The sequence below is a fragment of the Juglans microcarpa x Juglans regia genome, chromosome 5D (assembly GCF_004785595.1).
Source record: "Juglans microcarpa x Juglans regia isolate MS1-56 chromosome 5D, Jm3101_v1.0, whole genome shotgun sequence".
Classification (NCBI taxonomy): domain Eukaryota; kingdom Viridiplantae; phylum Streptophyta; class Magnoliopsida; order Fagales; family Juglandaceae; genus Juglans; species Juglans microcarpa x Juglans regia.
Window position 1 is genome coordinate 33,646,705 of NC_054602.1, and position 17,254 is coordinate 33,663,958.

Here is a 17,254-nt window from a genome sequence, read left to right on the forward strand (position 1 = left end):
GTGAAATGGATGCCATGGTAAACGTGAGAAAGACTCTCTTGCACTCTCACACGGCTCTTGATATCATAAAGACAAATGGAGTCCAAGTGTTTATATAAATGTTTCACATATTGTGAGAACATATATGAGAGCCTTCCTTTATATATAGAGTATGTACAAAGGTGTAAACATAAAATACAAGAACATGGAAAATAAAAGAGCGTTATAGAAGAGATTAGGGACATATGATTTTGTGCTAAGTTTCCATATATACATATGTAGACGTTGGGTCTATGATGATGGTATGTGACTCGGTTTCCATATGTGTATTTGGAGTTGTTGGTTCCTCGTGTGATGTGTGGGTATCTTCATGCCATCCACTGCACCCAAGGCTTGGCCTCCACTTTCTTCTTCCTACTCATTTTTCTTGATCTTGTTCTTTGCCTTGTGATCATTCCATTTTCTAATTTATGCTTTCATTTCTCCGATTAGTATTCATCTTTGTTTGATTGTTTTGCAATTTCATTGATTATTGATTTCATTAATTTCGAGTTCTTTATGGGTTGTGTTGAATTGAGTGGCGGATGAAAGGCTAAAAAATCCTAAATTTGCAATTAGTTATATATATTTTCTGATATGGGAATTAAAGGAATTTATACATATGTGGATAGTTAATTAAGCAGTCGTTGTAGTCCAATAATCCTCTAGGTTATAAGATTAGGTTTATGCAGAGGATCCTACAAGAAAAAGACTACTTTTATTTCCGACGAGTAAAAAATAATCGCAAAAAGCTTAAAAAATAATCGCAAAAAGCTTACTTCAACTGTTAGGGTGGGAACCACTTCAACAGTTTGGCTATTTCCTATGAATTTAGCTCACCGGAAATAATATTATTCTCAAACAATTCCTTTGCGGTGCTTTTTGTCGTCGGAAAAAACGTTCTGCATCAAGAAAAATCACAAATGGTTTGTGGCAACAATTAACCATGGTTTGCCTTTTTTTTTTTACCCGGCAAAATGTGTTACCTTTCTAACAAGATAAATCACCGGAAAAACCTTATTATTTGCAATGTTTTACAAAAGCGACAACGCTTTGGCGATCCAAAATTGTCCCAAATGTGCAATTCCGGCGACATTTGATACTATTTCCAGTGGGCTCGTCAGAAATAGCATTTTTTTTTTTTTCTTGCAGTAAGGCACCTCCGATTTGATTTCCACCTCCAAATCATGATCACCTTATCTATTTTATTTTATTTGATTAATTTGTCGCATGATTTGAGATGTCTGTAATGTCGGCCCCAAACCTCTGCCTCCTAATTCTTCCTTCACGTTCAATTTACATTTATCTAGAAAAAATAAAATTTAAGAAATTTTGTCCTGAATGACCAGTACTAGAATAGAGTTGTCATGGTGTCACGTACTACGCACGTCAAAGAGGTGATCACGTCGTGGAGTTTATTTTACTTTTTAGTACTAAAGTACTTGCCTATTAGAAACGTGTGGATTTATTGATGAGGGCCCCGTAATTAATTAATTAATTCATTTCCAAGATTACGATCACTTGGACTATATATTTCCTATGGGTGATTGGACCGATCAACCAAAATGATTATGACACCGATAAAGTATACCGATCAATATTTCTTTTAAAGCATTTGTGTGTATTTATTTTTTTAATATATTTTTTTAAAAAAATACACATACAAATGATTAAAAAAAATACTGATCGATACGACGATATCTTTCATCATCAGTGGGTGTAGCACCACCTTATCATTAAAGTGGCTTAATTAGGAACATGAGTTTGTTTTTAATTGTAATTTGGTAGCCCGATCAGCCCATTAACAATTTTGAAAAATATTTGATTAACTGGCCTGATTTTTTAAAAATATAACTCATCAAATTTTAAAGTTTGTAGATTCTTTTATTTTTCTTGATGCTTTTTCTTTTTAAGAGTAATGTTACGTACAATCTCTAAATAGGGATTGTATTGCGAGCCTAGTTAATTTTATCTTTAATTTTTTTTAAAATTAAAATAATATCTTTATCAAAATGGTACTTTTTTTCTATTTAATGAAGGGCTTGCATATGCAGTCCTCAAATGGAGACTGCAAATAGAATTTTTCTTTTTTTAAAGAGTTTTTTTTTCCAATTTAATTAGTTTAATAATCAATAGATTGATCATAAATGTTATTAAATTTTACTCAAAGTAAAAGATATATCCTAACTATATCATATGTTGATTCTAATTTATAACCAAATTAGTGTTTTGGAACATTATATATATAAAGAACTTTTGCAACCTCTCTTCAATTAAACAAAATTTGTGAAGTTTCTCGTCATAATTGCTAGTATTATAGAAGCAAACGATCGAGAGTAATTAGGTCGAAGAGAGATTAATGTCCTTAACCAAGTTTTTGAGATGAAGAGGTTAATGATTAATGTTAGTAGGAAAATTCTACAAACTACTTATGAATAACTTCTTTAAAATTTATATTAAAAAAATAATATTTACAGTTCTAGAGTGTGTAAATTTGCGTATTTCATTTGAAAAAAGTGGATAAATCTGAGACCCACATAAAAAAATTATTATTTTTAGTGGTGAGTCCTACTTTTTCTCAAAGGGATTGCGTGAGTTTTGTATACTCTAAAACTGTAATGACATTACTCTTATATTAATTATCGAATCGTTTAAAATAAGTAGAGTTTTATAAAATATTTTTTATTGAGTTTTGTTACTCATCATCCGTACACACCATATTTTTTATTTATTTTTGGTTTTATTCTTCTTAAACTAATTGAATTCTTCTACTCATCATCCATACAAGACGCATTTGGTAAGAGAAAAAATAAATAAATGTGGTGTGTAGTGTGTGGGATGATGAGTATAATTTTTCTTTTTCATTTAATAAATTGAGTAGTGCTACATGTACTTACAATACTTTTACTTACAATTTTACTTATAAAACTCATTTTGTTAATTTTCTTTTGAAATTCAAATTTCATGATTTTCAGTATATTAATAACTGACATATGAAGAAGTAAGTTTTTTTATAATTTTTTCTTAATTGTATATTTAACATTTTCCATATATTATATATGTATAGGTTCTACTATGAGAGAGAGAGAGAGAGAATTAGTAAAAATTTGCTAAAACGTTTTATTAATAATTATTATATGCATCGTGCTACAAGGAACGAGACTTTAATAGAAGAACTCGACGTGCAAATATACTTTTTTATTTTTTTCTTATTTTTCATTAATCATTTTTATACATCTTTAAACATTTTTTAAAAATAAAATAAAAATAAATTCACAAATATTCACTTCCTTAACTATTAAATAAAAATCAATAAATAAAAAATTTAATCCATCACTTTTATCGCTTCACTAGCATTTTTTTTATTATATATATATATATATATATATATATATATATATAAGTCCATTTTAATTGTTTCCCTGATTTAACTCTTGCTATTGATGATAAACATATTTCAAAATGTTTAACTTTAAATATTTTGACCACTGGTTATGACATGCTGGAGGGAAGCAAACCCCTCACTTTGATTTACAGGATTTATTATCGTCTTTTAAAAACGAATTTGAATCCTCGTGCCATTGCAAAACCCATCCAGGGAAACTCTGGATCAGTAGAGTTTTTCCCTGGATGGGTTTTGCAATGGCACGAGGATTCAAATTCGTTTTTAAAAGACGATAATAAATCCTGTAAATCAAAGTGAGGGGTTTGCTTCCCTCCAGCATGTCATAACCAGTGGTCAAAATATTTAAAGTTAAACATTTTGAAATATGTTTATCATCAATAGCAAGAGTTAAATCAGGGAAACAATTAAAATGGACTGGTCCGTTCGTTAATGACGATTGGATCATTCCGAGAATACTTGTTTCAAATTGATTGAATCTGGCATCCCTTAGACAGAAAAGAACGGATGCATCGATACCTCGCCTAGTTAAAGGTTTGGCAGCGATCTGAACAGATCCAATATGTATATATCTAAATCCTTTTTCTAAAAATTTTGCCATCTGTTCTTGGGGGAACAGGTAACATTTTTCTTGGGATTTAGATATAGCATAAGTTTGTTCAACAGTACGCACGCAGTTTTGTGTGTGCAAGGTTTTTTCAAACCAATTAGTGCGGTAAAGCTTATTAACATCAAGACTGGGAATCTTCCATGATCCCAGACCAGAAGACTCAACTGCTTCAAAAGCACAGTCTTCCTCATTCACAATGTCAGGCGGCATAGCCGACCTGGAACTAATTGTTGAATTGGATCTACCTGTCCAACTCATTTTGTCCTAGGACAACACCGACCGTCGCATCTCAGAGGTCTGCGAACTTACCACTCTCGGCCCTCGGGTTTGTACCAACACTGCCCTAAACGCCAACCTCGGCTTAACACGGGACTTACCCAGGTACCTCACCTACTTGTCGAAAGATGATCCTGAACCAACCAAAGTAGAAACTCCGGGTGGGGGTTGTCTGAAAAGAAAATAAGTTCAACAGGGGAGATAAAATTCACAACAATTAGATACCAGATTGGCTCTGATACCAAGACAGCGGGAAGAAGGAAAGGGCGGAGCCTGACTGAAGAAGAAGAGAAGGAAGGGGAGGAAGATCAGGGGAAGATCAGAGAAAGAAAGAAGGATGGAAGATATATTGCACAATAATTAAATTAAATTATGCAAGCACAAAATAAACAGGCGGTTAAACCGACCATATGCATGTATGCGAATGCAAAGATAATTGTAATAAACATATAAGTTTTATTAAAATTAACAAGCTTAAAGTAATTACAAGCAGCAGTTGATAGTGCAGATTTGCACTTACAGATATTGGGTTTAATAAGGAGAGTTCGGGAACAAGGTAGAGAGGGTTAGGGGTTCTCTCGATTGAGTTCTGGAATGAGCTCTGCCTTAGCACAATAACAAGGTTCTCCTTTTATAGAATAAGGAGTTCCTGTTTACGATTATTAAAGTAACAACCCGTGAGTGTACAGTGAGAACTGTTTAAGCACGGGGCACAGGGGTGTCATCATTATGTCCTCCAGCTGTCTCTGTAGGCGGCTGCTTTGGGCGTAAGACGACAAATTAGGATTTGGTCCACTCTGTGACGTCCAGCTGTCTCTATGGGCGGCTGATTTTGGCGCAGAGTGTCAATTATCTTCAAAGAGGACTGTATCGGTCTTCTTTGAACTCAAGAAGTAGTCAATCATCTTCTGGCTTTGGAATACCTTCTGAATCATGACCAAATATATTGCTGTATGAAGCCTCAGAGGATGCTTCCGAATTTTCTTCAGAATTATCACTCGTAGACTTGGACAGTTGTTGTTCCAACAATTTTAACAAATCCTTTTTACCGAGTCTGCTGAGGATGTTATCTTTGACAGACTTGGAAGATTTCTTAGAGGATGAGCTGGTGGCTTTTCCTCTTGATGAAACTGTTGGTGAATCAGGGGCCTGAATTACCAGGGGGTATTCAGGTATTACTGAACCAGATTTAATTGCGGGGAATTCCTTTTTGTCTTCTAAGTCAGGGGCGACTTGAGGGAAATCCTTAATCATCTGGCTGATTACTTTTTCAGTATAACCGTACCTATCCCACCATTTTGTGAAATAAGCTCGGTCCAGTATATTGGCATTTTTCTCATAAGTCCATTTGAAGATCCACGGTAGTTTGTAGGTCTTGCAGAAATGGAGCTCATAAGGAAACATCTGGGAGTGCCGGTTCAATTTTGTACCAGCAAATTGTTGATAAAATGTAAAAGCTCTGGCGAGCTGCTCAGGGAGATTCTGGGGAATTAAACCAAATAGGTCCCACCATTGGAGAAACCAGTAAGGGAAAGTTCCTTTGAATCTCTTATCAAAATTGAAGAACCATGAATGGCTCATATCAGGTACCTGAAAGAACATGAAACGTCTCCAGGCAGTTATGTAATCAAAGTAATTATAACTCAGTGCAGAGTCGTGGAGTCTTTTGAGGGTGGATGGGTTGGTGCCCCATTCTTCTTCTGTGATGACTCGGAGAATATAAGCACTGTGATAAATTAATTTGGTGGAATCATTCTTATCATAAATGGGTTTGATGATAAGAGAGTTGGTGAGAATTAAAATACTGGAGTAAAATTGAAGATTTTTGGAGGAATCTTCAGGTATCCAGTGGAAATTAGGGGGGAAATAGGAAGAGGCTATTTTGAACGGATCTGTAGAATTAGAACGGCAAGGTTCTATATGGAACAGATGGGTCAGAATTGGCTTCTTCATATACATAGAATTTCCTTTTGGGAGGAAAAACTGTGGAGTAATCAAAGTAGGTCCTTTTGATGCAATTGCTTTCGCATATGGGTCAAAAGGGGTAGAAACCGTAGACGCGAAGGTCGACGGTTGCACAATTTTACCAAGAGGTGTGAACCTATTGGCAATATCCAGTGCTGTGGAGGGAGCACTGGGCACAATGGAGGGTCCAGACTCATTCTTGATGAGTTTTATACTGGGTATTGGGGTGGGGGATTCACTCTCTGTTTTTCTTTTCCTTTCTTTTTGCTGACGCTCATGGTTGGGTGTCTGCAAGAATTCTCTGGTAAGAAAATCAGGGATAGAATTATCAGTGCCTTTGATGTATTCAATATCAAAATCAAAAACACTTAAAATACTTTGCCATCGTGCAAAAATGTGTTTTGATGCAATGTTTTGAACATCTTGTTCTAAAACAAATTTAGCACTCATGCAATCAATGCGAAGTAAAAACTTCTTGTTTAACAAGTCAGATTGAAATTTAGAAATACATAGTACTATAGATAATATTTCTTGTTTAATAGTACTATATTTTTCTTGTGCAGGGTTCCAGGTTCCAGAATGGAATCGAACGATTTGTTCAGAAGAACCTGGTGAAACAGATTGTTTCAGAATGCCACCATAACCAATGTTTGAGGCATCTGTCTCAACTATTTTGAATGAATCAGAAGTGGGGATACCAAGGCACGGCAGAGTTTTGACATGTGCTTTGATCTTCCTCACTATTTTAGTATGTATTTCTGTCCAAGGAGGAGGATTAGAAAGAAGTCTTTTGAACAAAGGACGACATTGTTTCCTCATATCCTTGTAAAAATCAGCAACATAGTTAAGAGATCCTAGAAATCTCTGTAACTGGTTTTTGTCAAGGATGACATCAGGGAATTTGTCAGCAAAATCAATGGCTCTTTGGATGGGCCTGATTTTACCTTCAGAAATATCATAACCAAGGAATCTGATCTTGGTTTGGAACAGTTTGATCTTTTTCGCAGAAACGACAAGACCATTGTATCTAATGATGTCTAGAAACGAATTTAAATGTTTCCAGTGCTCATCAATAGATTTTGAAAAAACAAGAACATCATCTATGTAGACGATGGTGAAAGCAGTGAACGAATTAAAGATGTCGTTCATGATATGTTGGAACTCACTAGGGGCATTTTTGAGACCGAATGGCATTACATTCCATTCGTAATGACCAAAGGGAGTAACAAAGGCTGTTTTGTACCTATCTGACTCAGCTATCTGGATTTGCCAAAACCCGGACTTGAGGTCAAATTTGGAAAATACTACAGCATCGATCAACCTATGAATTAAGTCATTTTTGTTGGGAATAGGGTACCTAATCCACTGTAAGACTTTGTTCAAGGGTTTGTAATTAATGACTAGACGAGGGGTACCTCTCTCTAGTTCGGCCTTTTTTCTGACATAAAAAGCTGGGCAAGACCAGGGGGACTTACTCTCTCTAATTATGCCTTTTTTCATTAAATCCTCAATCTCCTGTTTGCAGAACTCTAAAGTCTGACTATTCATTTGAATTGGTCTGGCCTTAGTGGAGATTGTGCGTTCATCAAAATTTTTGATATAGGGAAGAGAAACGATGTGCTTCTTCCTATGCCAAAAAGCATTTGGTAAATCAGAACAAACATAAAAAACAAGACGTTTGTTAAAATCATCAATTTTTGAAATTAAAATTGGAGAAGATAAATGTTCTGAAATCTTTTTGTATCTTATTTCCTGTTTAAGGAAATTCAGATGTTTTTGTTTTGCAAAAAGTAAAGATTTCAAACCTTTATCTTGATCAATCTCTTGACGAGATGCAAATTTGAATTTGACTTTTTGACCAAAAGGGTCGGTGGTAATACCATCTTTTTCAGTCAAAAAAGGATATAAAGCAGAAATAAAAGGAATGCCTAAAATCACCTTGTCAGACATGTTTTTGACCAAAACAGAAGGGATTTTAAAACAAACATTATTCTGGCAAACATGAGCGTTGTTGAGCTCAAAAGTAATTTTCATCTGAGATCCATTTGCAGAAAACAATCTCTCAGAAGATTTTTCAAAATATTTGCTAGGAATGAGTCCTTCCTGAATACAATTCAGGTCTGATCCGGAATCAATCATAGCAACAACAGAAAATTGAAAATCATGAGCAACTACAATAGTAACTCTTGAAAACCATTTTGGAGGAATGGTGTGATGGATTAAACAGATCTGGTTATCAGCAGCTAACTCATGTTGGCTAGAACCAGAGTCGTTTGTTTGCTCATTATCAGAAGGGATGTCCTGATCAAGTTGTTTATCAATTTTGAACACTAAAAATTATTGTTTTAAAATTTCATTTTCAGACTTAAGGTTGTTAACCTCAGATCTGAGTTCAATGATTTCTTTTTTAACAAGATTTATTTCGTGTTGCAAATCATTTGTAGAAATATCCTTGGGTTTTTTCTTTTGAAATCTTTCCAAGGTTTCTTGAAAACTAATCCTGTGTTTTGAGGGTTCTGGTTCTTGACGACCCAGAAGTTTCTTTAGCTTAAGAAGATATTCTTCTTTGAGCTCAGGATTTGTGATTTGAGAAATCAAGGTTAGCAATAGATTTTCTTGTTCTTCAGACTTGGTTAAAACATGGATTGTTTTTCCTTTAGTCTGGCAACAAGTATCATTACAATTGCAACCTAGCTTGGGACCAGTAGAATCTGGAAATTCAGTTTCTGAGTGATATTCTGAATCACTAGAACTGAACTCGAGGATATCAGATGATGAAGACGAAGCTATTTCTAGGAGTCGAAATAGTTCTTCTTTATCATTGTTATCAATATTCAACTGATTAAGCTTCTTTTTAAACTTTTTATCTTTTTTGGCTTTCTGGGGACATTTATCAGCGAAATGCCCTGGATTGCCACAGATAAAACATTTTCCTTGAGAAAAATCTTTAGATTTCTTTTTCTTAGGAAATGATTTAGAAAATGGTTTTTTATAAGTTTTTTTGTAAAATTCATCACGGGGTTTTCTCCTGATACCACCATGAGGTTTAGAAAACTTGTGTCTCCTTTTAGAGGGAGCTATAGCAGGAAGTCCAAATTGTTCACAAAATGTTCCCATTTCGTATTTGGCTTTCTTGCTATTTCTCATCTGCTCTCGGAGCATTCTTTGATCATTACACATACTAATACCAAGTTTCTTTATTACTGCACATATGTCACCATAAGTGTATGCGTCGTAATTAAGAGACCCAGCAACAGTAAGTTCATCCTTCACTTTATAAGCAAATAAGCGAGGTAAACCATCAATAAATTTCTCCTTCCAGTAAGGCTTCTGACTATCATCACGAAGCATTACTTTGGAAATAAAAACATCTTGGTACCATCTATAATCAGACATCTGATGACATCTAAGATTATTTAACTGGTCGCTGATACGACTGGTTATATCAGATGGTGTGCCAATAAAATGCTTTAAAATTGTATAAATCAAAGTATTAACTCCATCAGGTTGAGCAGCACCAATGGATTCATCAAAAATAGGGAACCCTTCATCATTACGCTTGACAGCGTTCTGAATGGTTTCCTTGGCATCTCTGGTTAGGTGTTTATCCCACCAGTTTCTTAAAACACCGGAAAAACCTTGTGTTAAAATCTTAACAATATCAGGCTGTCTGATATTATTATTCACATAAGCATTTGCAACAAGGGACATTTTACTCATGGTATTCATGATCTCTTGTTCAGAGAAACCATCAATATTCCATTCGTAAACTTTGTCCGCAGAGTAAGAAGATTGGTTTTGAAAAACTTTTTCTTCAAACTGTAAATCAGGAGGAGTAGGCCTGGAATACCAGTTCTTCGTCAGACTCATTGGTTTGGGTCCTTTTGAAGAGAATGTGGCGATTTCAGGTTTTAAAACAATATCTTGAAAGTTGTTTTCAAGTAAATCAAGATCCTTTTCTTCAGAGGAGTGATCGCTAGAAGACTCTTCTGTGGATTCTACAAGAACTTCTTCTTCTATTTCTTTGTTAGACAAAGCACTAGTAGAAGGCAGTTCTTTCTTTAGATCTTTAAGCATTTGATCAATCTTATCTAAAGTCTGTGCCTGAGGTATTTTAAAATCGATTTTGGCTCGACTTTCGGGTAAGATAATCAACGGTTTTTCAATTATTTTCTTTGGTTGATCTGTATTTGAAACCAAAGAAATAGGATCAGGTTTTTCAACCTTTTCTTCAATCCGGTCAAGCTGTTGTCCGATCGTATGAAGAGCAAGATTCACAAAGTTATTTTGAGAAATAACCTTTTTTGTTTCTTTGAGAATCTTGTCCTTCTCAGGATCTCTGGAAACAGTTTCCGAGATTTTGAAAGGTGAAGCAGATATCTCAACTCCCTTGTGGGTGATGAGAACAATCTCCAAAGGTGGATGGCTTGACTGAACTACCATCTTGCCTTCTTCCTGGACAAAATCGGTTTTAACAACATTTAAAGTGTTGTTTGAAACATAAATATTTTCAACAAAATCAAAGAAAAGAATATGCTGCTGCTGCCTATTCATTTCTTCTTTCCATTTCCGTTTGACACGTTGTTTTTCTTTTTCAGAATACTTTGAGTGATAAGCTTTACGCCTAGCACTATTTTTTGAAAGCTTGTATTCTTCAAAAAGATAAACAAGATCAAATGAAAATGGTTTATTCAACACAGTTAGACTGTGATGAACCTGAGGAGCAACAGGAGCCACCATTTCTGAGGCTGTGGGAGATTCAGAAGATTCTTCTTCTTTATCGGCCTCATTATGGATGGGCTGGTCTTTAGAAGAACCAGCTGCCTGTGCTGAGTAAAAAGCAGAAGTAACTTGAGAGGACGTAGAGAGTCCTTTTAGTTTTAAGGCAGGTTTAACAGGTTGGGCTGTTTTAACAGAATCTTCCAGAAATTGCTTGAGATTTTGGTCTCTTCTTACTGGAATTTCTGACCCTTCAAAAGAAGAACTAGATCCAGCATAAGAATTTCTTCTTAGCCCTGGAGATCTATTCTGATCAAAAGAGATTTTAATGGTTCCATCCAAATACTGTTGAATGTTACTTGGATAACTATCAACAGGGTTTCGGGGAATAGAAATGGGAGGAACCTCTTCTTCCAAGATCCATTCTGTGGGAAGTTTAATATCTTTCCAGAAAATCATTCTTGGGGTGGAAACTTCCGCATCTGGGGTAGAACTCTGGATCAGTAGAGTTTTTCCCTGGATGGGTTTTGCAATGGCACGAGGATTCAAATTCGTTTTTAAAAGACGATAATAAATCCTGTAAATCAAAGTGAGGGGTTTGCTTCCCTCCAGCATGTCATAACCAGTGGTAAAAATATTTAAAGTTAAACATTTTGAAATATGTTTATCATCAATAGCAAGAGTTAAATCAGGGAAACAATTAAAATGGACTGGTCCGTTCGTTAATGACGATTGGATCATTCCGAGAATACTTGTTTCAAATTGATTGAATCTGGCATCCCTTAGACAGAAAAGAACGGATGCATCGATACCTCGCCTAGTTAAAGGTTTGGCAGCGATCTGAACAGATCCAATATGTATATATCTAAATCCTTTTTCTAAAAATTTTGCCATCTGTTCTTGGGGGAACAGGTAACATTTTTCTTGGGATTTAGATATAGCATAAGTTTGTTCAACAGTACGCACGCAGTTTTGTGTGTGCAAGGTTTTTTCAAACCAATTAGTGCGGTAAAGCTTATTAACATCAAGACTGGGAATCTTCCATGATCCCAGACCAGAAGACTCAACTGCTTCAAAAGCACAGTCTTCCTCATTCACAATGTCAGGCGGCATAGCCGACCTGAAACTAATTGTTGAATTGGATCTACCTGTCCAACTCATTTTGTCCTAGGACAACACCGACCGTCGCATCTCAGAGGTCTGCGAACTTACCACTCTCGGCCCTCGGGTTTGTACCAACACTGCCCTAAACGCCAACCTCGGCTTAACACGGGACTTACCCAGGTACCTCACCTACTTGTCGAAAGATGATCCTGAACCAACCAAAGTAGAAACTCCGGGTGGGGGTTGTCTGAAAAGAAAATATATATATATATATATATATATATATATATATATATATATATATATATATATATATATATATATATACGATTCCTTTTGGTTGCCGACTTGATGTTTCTGGAAACAGACGAGGCTCTGAAAAATGTTGCCCCAATGATATAATAATTGGATATCAGTCTATGATTGGATTTTCTTTCCCGAATTAACGAAGAACAAAGTTAACCACGCAACTTGAAAAGTTGGTTCATAAAATTCATTCCATCATTGGATCATGGCCGGATTCGTTTTGTTGGCCGACGAATATACAATTAACCGATGAACCAATCAAATCACTTCACCAATTTCTCAAGAAAACATGAAAAGAAAAAGCTGTACTATAATATATATATATATATATATATATATATATATTGTCTAACATTCAAAAGCAATATTAATATAAATGGCCGGATGATGCAGATTCATTTTGTTTTCTTCCAGCTTGATTGACACGAGAAAGTAATGTACGAACTTCATTAAAATTAAAAGAAGGGCACCTTTTTAGATCAAAAGTTCATCATTAATGTGACTCATTGTCTGATGATCTTCCTTGTCTCGTACGTGCAATTCATCATCAAGTCTTTGTAAACCCACGATTAGCAGTGGATATATATATATATATATATATATATGTAATTTTACAAAGGAAAGGAATATTATTCATGATCAGAACAACATAATATATATGTTGTATTAATAATTTATCTGGGAGATTTTAAGGATTGATCAACTTGAGCCTTGCCACATGGACCCTTTGTCCTGATATAAAGTCTGTATTCGTCAAATGTCATTGGTGGATAAAGTGCAGGTCGCTCCTCTGTCACCAGATGCTTGGCAGGTTCAATAAGTAAATCACTCTTTGGGTTATAAAATAAGGCCAGAGATACCCTGTCTTTCACTGCATTCACGATCACCCGGTGCTCCACACTCTTGTAAATTGCATTACTCAGTACCTATATTATATATATATAAAACTACTACATGAGTACGTATCCATCTCTCTCATATTAATTAAAGCAAAACTTGAGACCAAGAAAAAGTGGTTTTAATCCATGAAAAATGATTAATACGCGGTATTTTTCATAATATATTTCACAATCATATTTTAAAATGAGGAGTATTATTATAAAATACCATATAAAAATAACACTACTTTACAAAAATACCCTCATTTTATATCATGTATTATAAAAAGTATTGTGTGTATCATTAGTCTCTAATCCACTAGCTCGGAAGAGAGACAGACCTGAATTTGATCTCCTATGTTGACAATGAAGGCATTTGGAACAGGCTTAACAGTAACCCAGTAATTGCATTTGCGGATTTGGAGTCCGGACACGTCATCGTCAGGAAGAAGAAGGGTCAAGCCACCGGGATCCGAGTGTGGGGACAGACCAAGTGTAAGGTCAGGTTGCGGACATTTAGGGTAAAAGTTCACCCTTAAGCATGCACCTATGTTCTCACCTCCAAATTCATTTTGGAGGTATTCCTTCAAAAGCCCAAGATTTATGGACAATATCTCCATCAATCTTCCACATAGCTTTACCGTTTCTTCGCCATATTCCGCAATCACTTTCCTAAATCCCACGCAAAGATAGCCATGCAAAGTTTGTCAAAATAATGATATATAATTGATCAAATTCATCATTTCTCACAAGTTTAATTCATCAAAATAAGTCATGCATGCATGTAAACCAGATCATGAGAAGACTGACTAGTCGTCGTCTTGCTCGATCGCTCGCTACTTTCACCAAATAATAATATAAGTTATATGCATGCAAAAGTCATGCATATAATTTCATGATTATTCACTTTCAACTACTCCACGTGATCAACAAAAGTAAACCACATAACATATCATTGCCAGGGGGTAGGCAACGCGACCGGCGTGATCTACTCACAAAAGTCACATCCGCATGACCTTAATTAACATCAGGTCAACAACGTGGTTATAACTTATAATGCGTTTACATGATATCATGATCCTTAATTAGATCAGGAATACTTTTTTCTTTTTTAAATAAATTAGGATGATTGGGATCATATGAAAACCTGAAGAATCTACAGAATCACTAGTAAAAGAAGTAGCTGCATGGGTTTACATTGATAAGGCTTATAGATCAGAAGGAATTCGTATATTCAATGTATCTTAATGCATGCATGTATATTCATATTTCTAGGATTTTTCAATAATTCCGAATAGAAATATATCGTGTGATCGATGATCTATTTTTATTCAATGTTATTGTGTCTATTTTTAAATAAAATATGTAAAGTTTATATTATATATATATATATGTCTACTTTTATGATCTCCGGCAGAGGATCTCATTAATTTTTTTTTAAGCTATTCCCTCACTTATTTAATAATGAAATTAAAACAAATTGATTTTTAAAATATCTTCTACAGTTAAATTGACACTTTTTTCCACTCGAGAAAATTAGGACACGAGGGAGTACTGGGAATAATAATATCCATGACGCGTTAATTCGAAGGCAGAAAAAGGTACGACTACTGTTGCTTGCAGACTCATGAGTAATATAAAAAAGAAGACATTGAACTACTTGCATGGGATCAAGCGTGTTAATTTTCAACGCGAATTCGAGAGATCAACTACGCGCAGACATGCAAGCAAGCAAACAAACAGAAGACAGCATACCTGCAAGATGGTGGAAGTTGAGGCCACTTGCTCTCATTCCTCTGCGACTGAGGCTTGTAATGGAGGAAAAAATAGTCGCTCCAGTCAAGAATCGCCCCTTCTGCACTCCCAAACGGCTGCCATACCCTTCGTACGTGGTCGGAGAGTTGGCATATTCCTGCTTCACATCGGGCGGGAGGCTAAAGAACTCGCGCCAGGTCTTTCTCGCACTCTTCATCAGCTCAGGGCTGACACCGTGGTTCACAATCTGAAAGAAACCCCACTCGCGGCAAGCGTGGGATACCAGACTCAGAGTCTCGTCGCAGAGGCTCTGATCGTTACTGAAAAGGTTTTGCAGGTCAATGACCGGGATGTTAATGGGAGGAGACGACGTCTCTGAATTCTTCTTGGCTGCTATGGTGGCTGCAGTGTCCGGCCGGTTAGGCCTATCGGAGAGGGGCTTGATGTAGCGTTCCGGGATTGCTCTTATCCCACTCTCTGATAAGGCTTGGACTCGGACAATCGGCTCAGGCCAACTTTGCAAGCAACTCATCATGATGATCTATTTAGTTTTTTTGTTTAGCTCAAAACAGATAAGACTAGTACTGGGTTTAATATAATATATATGGTGGAAGTTAGATATATAGGCTTGCGAGGTCGACAAGAAGGACTTGGAGTTGAACATTATACCTGTACACATACACATATAGTGACACATACGTACAATGAAAAGATAGAGGTACAAGAAGAATCGGCTAGTTTCGGCGCCGTGACAAACTTGATTTCTTCCTACGATATAAAAAATGGAAAAATCTACCCTACTTTTTATTATCATCTTCTTAACATTCTTAATCTAAAGTAGAGTAACGCGAATATCAAATTTTACATAACTCTTTATAAAAAATATAGGGCCTATAAAAATAATTTTAAAAATAATTTTTTTAAATTTTAATTAATAATAAAATCTATATTTTTATAAAAAAAATTATATATTTAAGACTATGTAAATCTTTACATATCTAGAATATTTAAATAGTAAAAATTTAGATTATGAGTTGAGATGAGATGAGTTGAGATCAAAATTAAAAGTCGAATAAAGTATTGTTAAAATATTATTTTTTAATATTATTATTATTCTGAGATTTGAAGAAATTAAATTATTTATTGTTTTGGAATTTAAGAAAGTTAAATTGTTTATTATATTTTGTATGTCAATTTAAAAAAATTGTAATAATGAGATAAAATGAGATGAGATGAAATCGTTTTTTTATCTAAACAAACCTTAGTGTACCAATAAGCTGCTTTTTAAAAATAGGAAATATTTTAGACATAAAGATATTATAAAAGTAAATCTATAAATTGACGTGATTTGATCTGATACGTCAGATTGTAAATTTATTTTTATTATAAAATAGATCTAACGGATCCCATGGAACCATATTAATTTATAAATTTATATATTTTGCGTAATCATTTTGTGTATGTTGTAGTTCTCTTTAAAAAAAGAGAACTATTGCATACACAAAGAGATTACACAAAATAAACTCATAAATTAATATGATTTCATAAGATCCGTTAGATCTATTTTATAAGTAACTTTATAATTTGACTTATCACATCAGTTTGTGAATTTACTATTATGTAATTCTTTTGTCTGTAAAGTATCTCTTAAAAAAATAGATAGTGATAAGATTACTATCCCATGACTACACATCTACTATTCAAATACATTTCAAGTTTTTTTATTTTATTTTTTATTTTTTTAAGTATTTTTTTAACATCTTTAATCATTAAAAAAAATTAAAAAAATATATATAACTTTATTAATACATATTTTCTTAATGTAAAATAAAAAATTAAAAAGAAATCAAATAAAAACAAAAGTAAAATAGTAGCCTATCATTAATCCAAAAAAATATGTTAACAAGTTGCAGTTGACTCTTAAGTTTCCAGACAAGTGGATCTGCAGGGACAGGAGCCGGTGGCCAGTTGTATCCGCAATTCCGTGTGTCTATTATGAATGGTGAAAAAGCTATTTCAGATACACGTTTCAGGCTCAGGTTAAATCATAAATACTGTGGAGTTCAATTCCCCATGCAGCTGCAAGTCTGCAACCAGCGGTACACAGCTCATTAATAACAAGAGTTTCTTATTCATCACCTTTTAATTTTTTTAATTTCATTCTTTTTAAATTAGTCGAGTTCATCATATATATATATATAATATTTAATTTAAAAAAAA

The 17,254-nt window shown here is 34.6% G+C and overlaps 1 pseudogene; it reads right to left on the bottom strand.

Annotated features, from left to right (window-relative positions):
* Positions 1-12,823: 12,823 nt before the first annotated feature.
* On the bottom strand, positions 12,824-15,590 carry LOC121264594 (annotated as a pseudogene).
* Between the last annotated feature and the right edge of the window lie 1,664 nt (positions 15,591-17,254).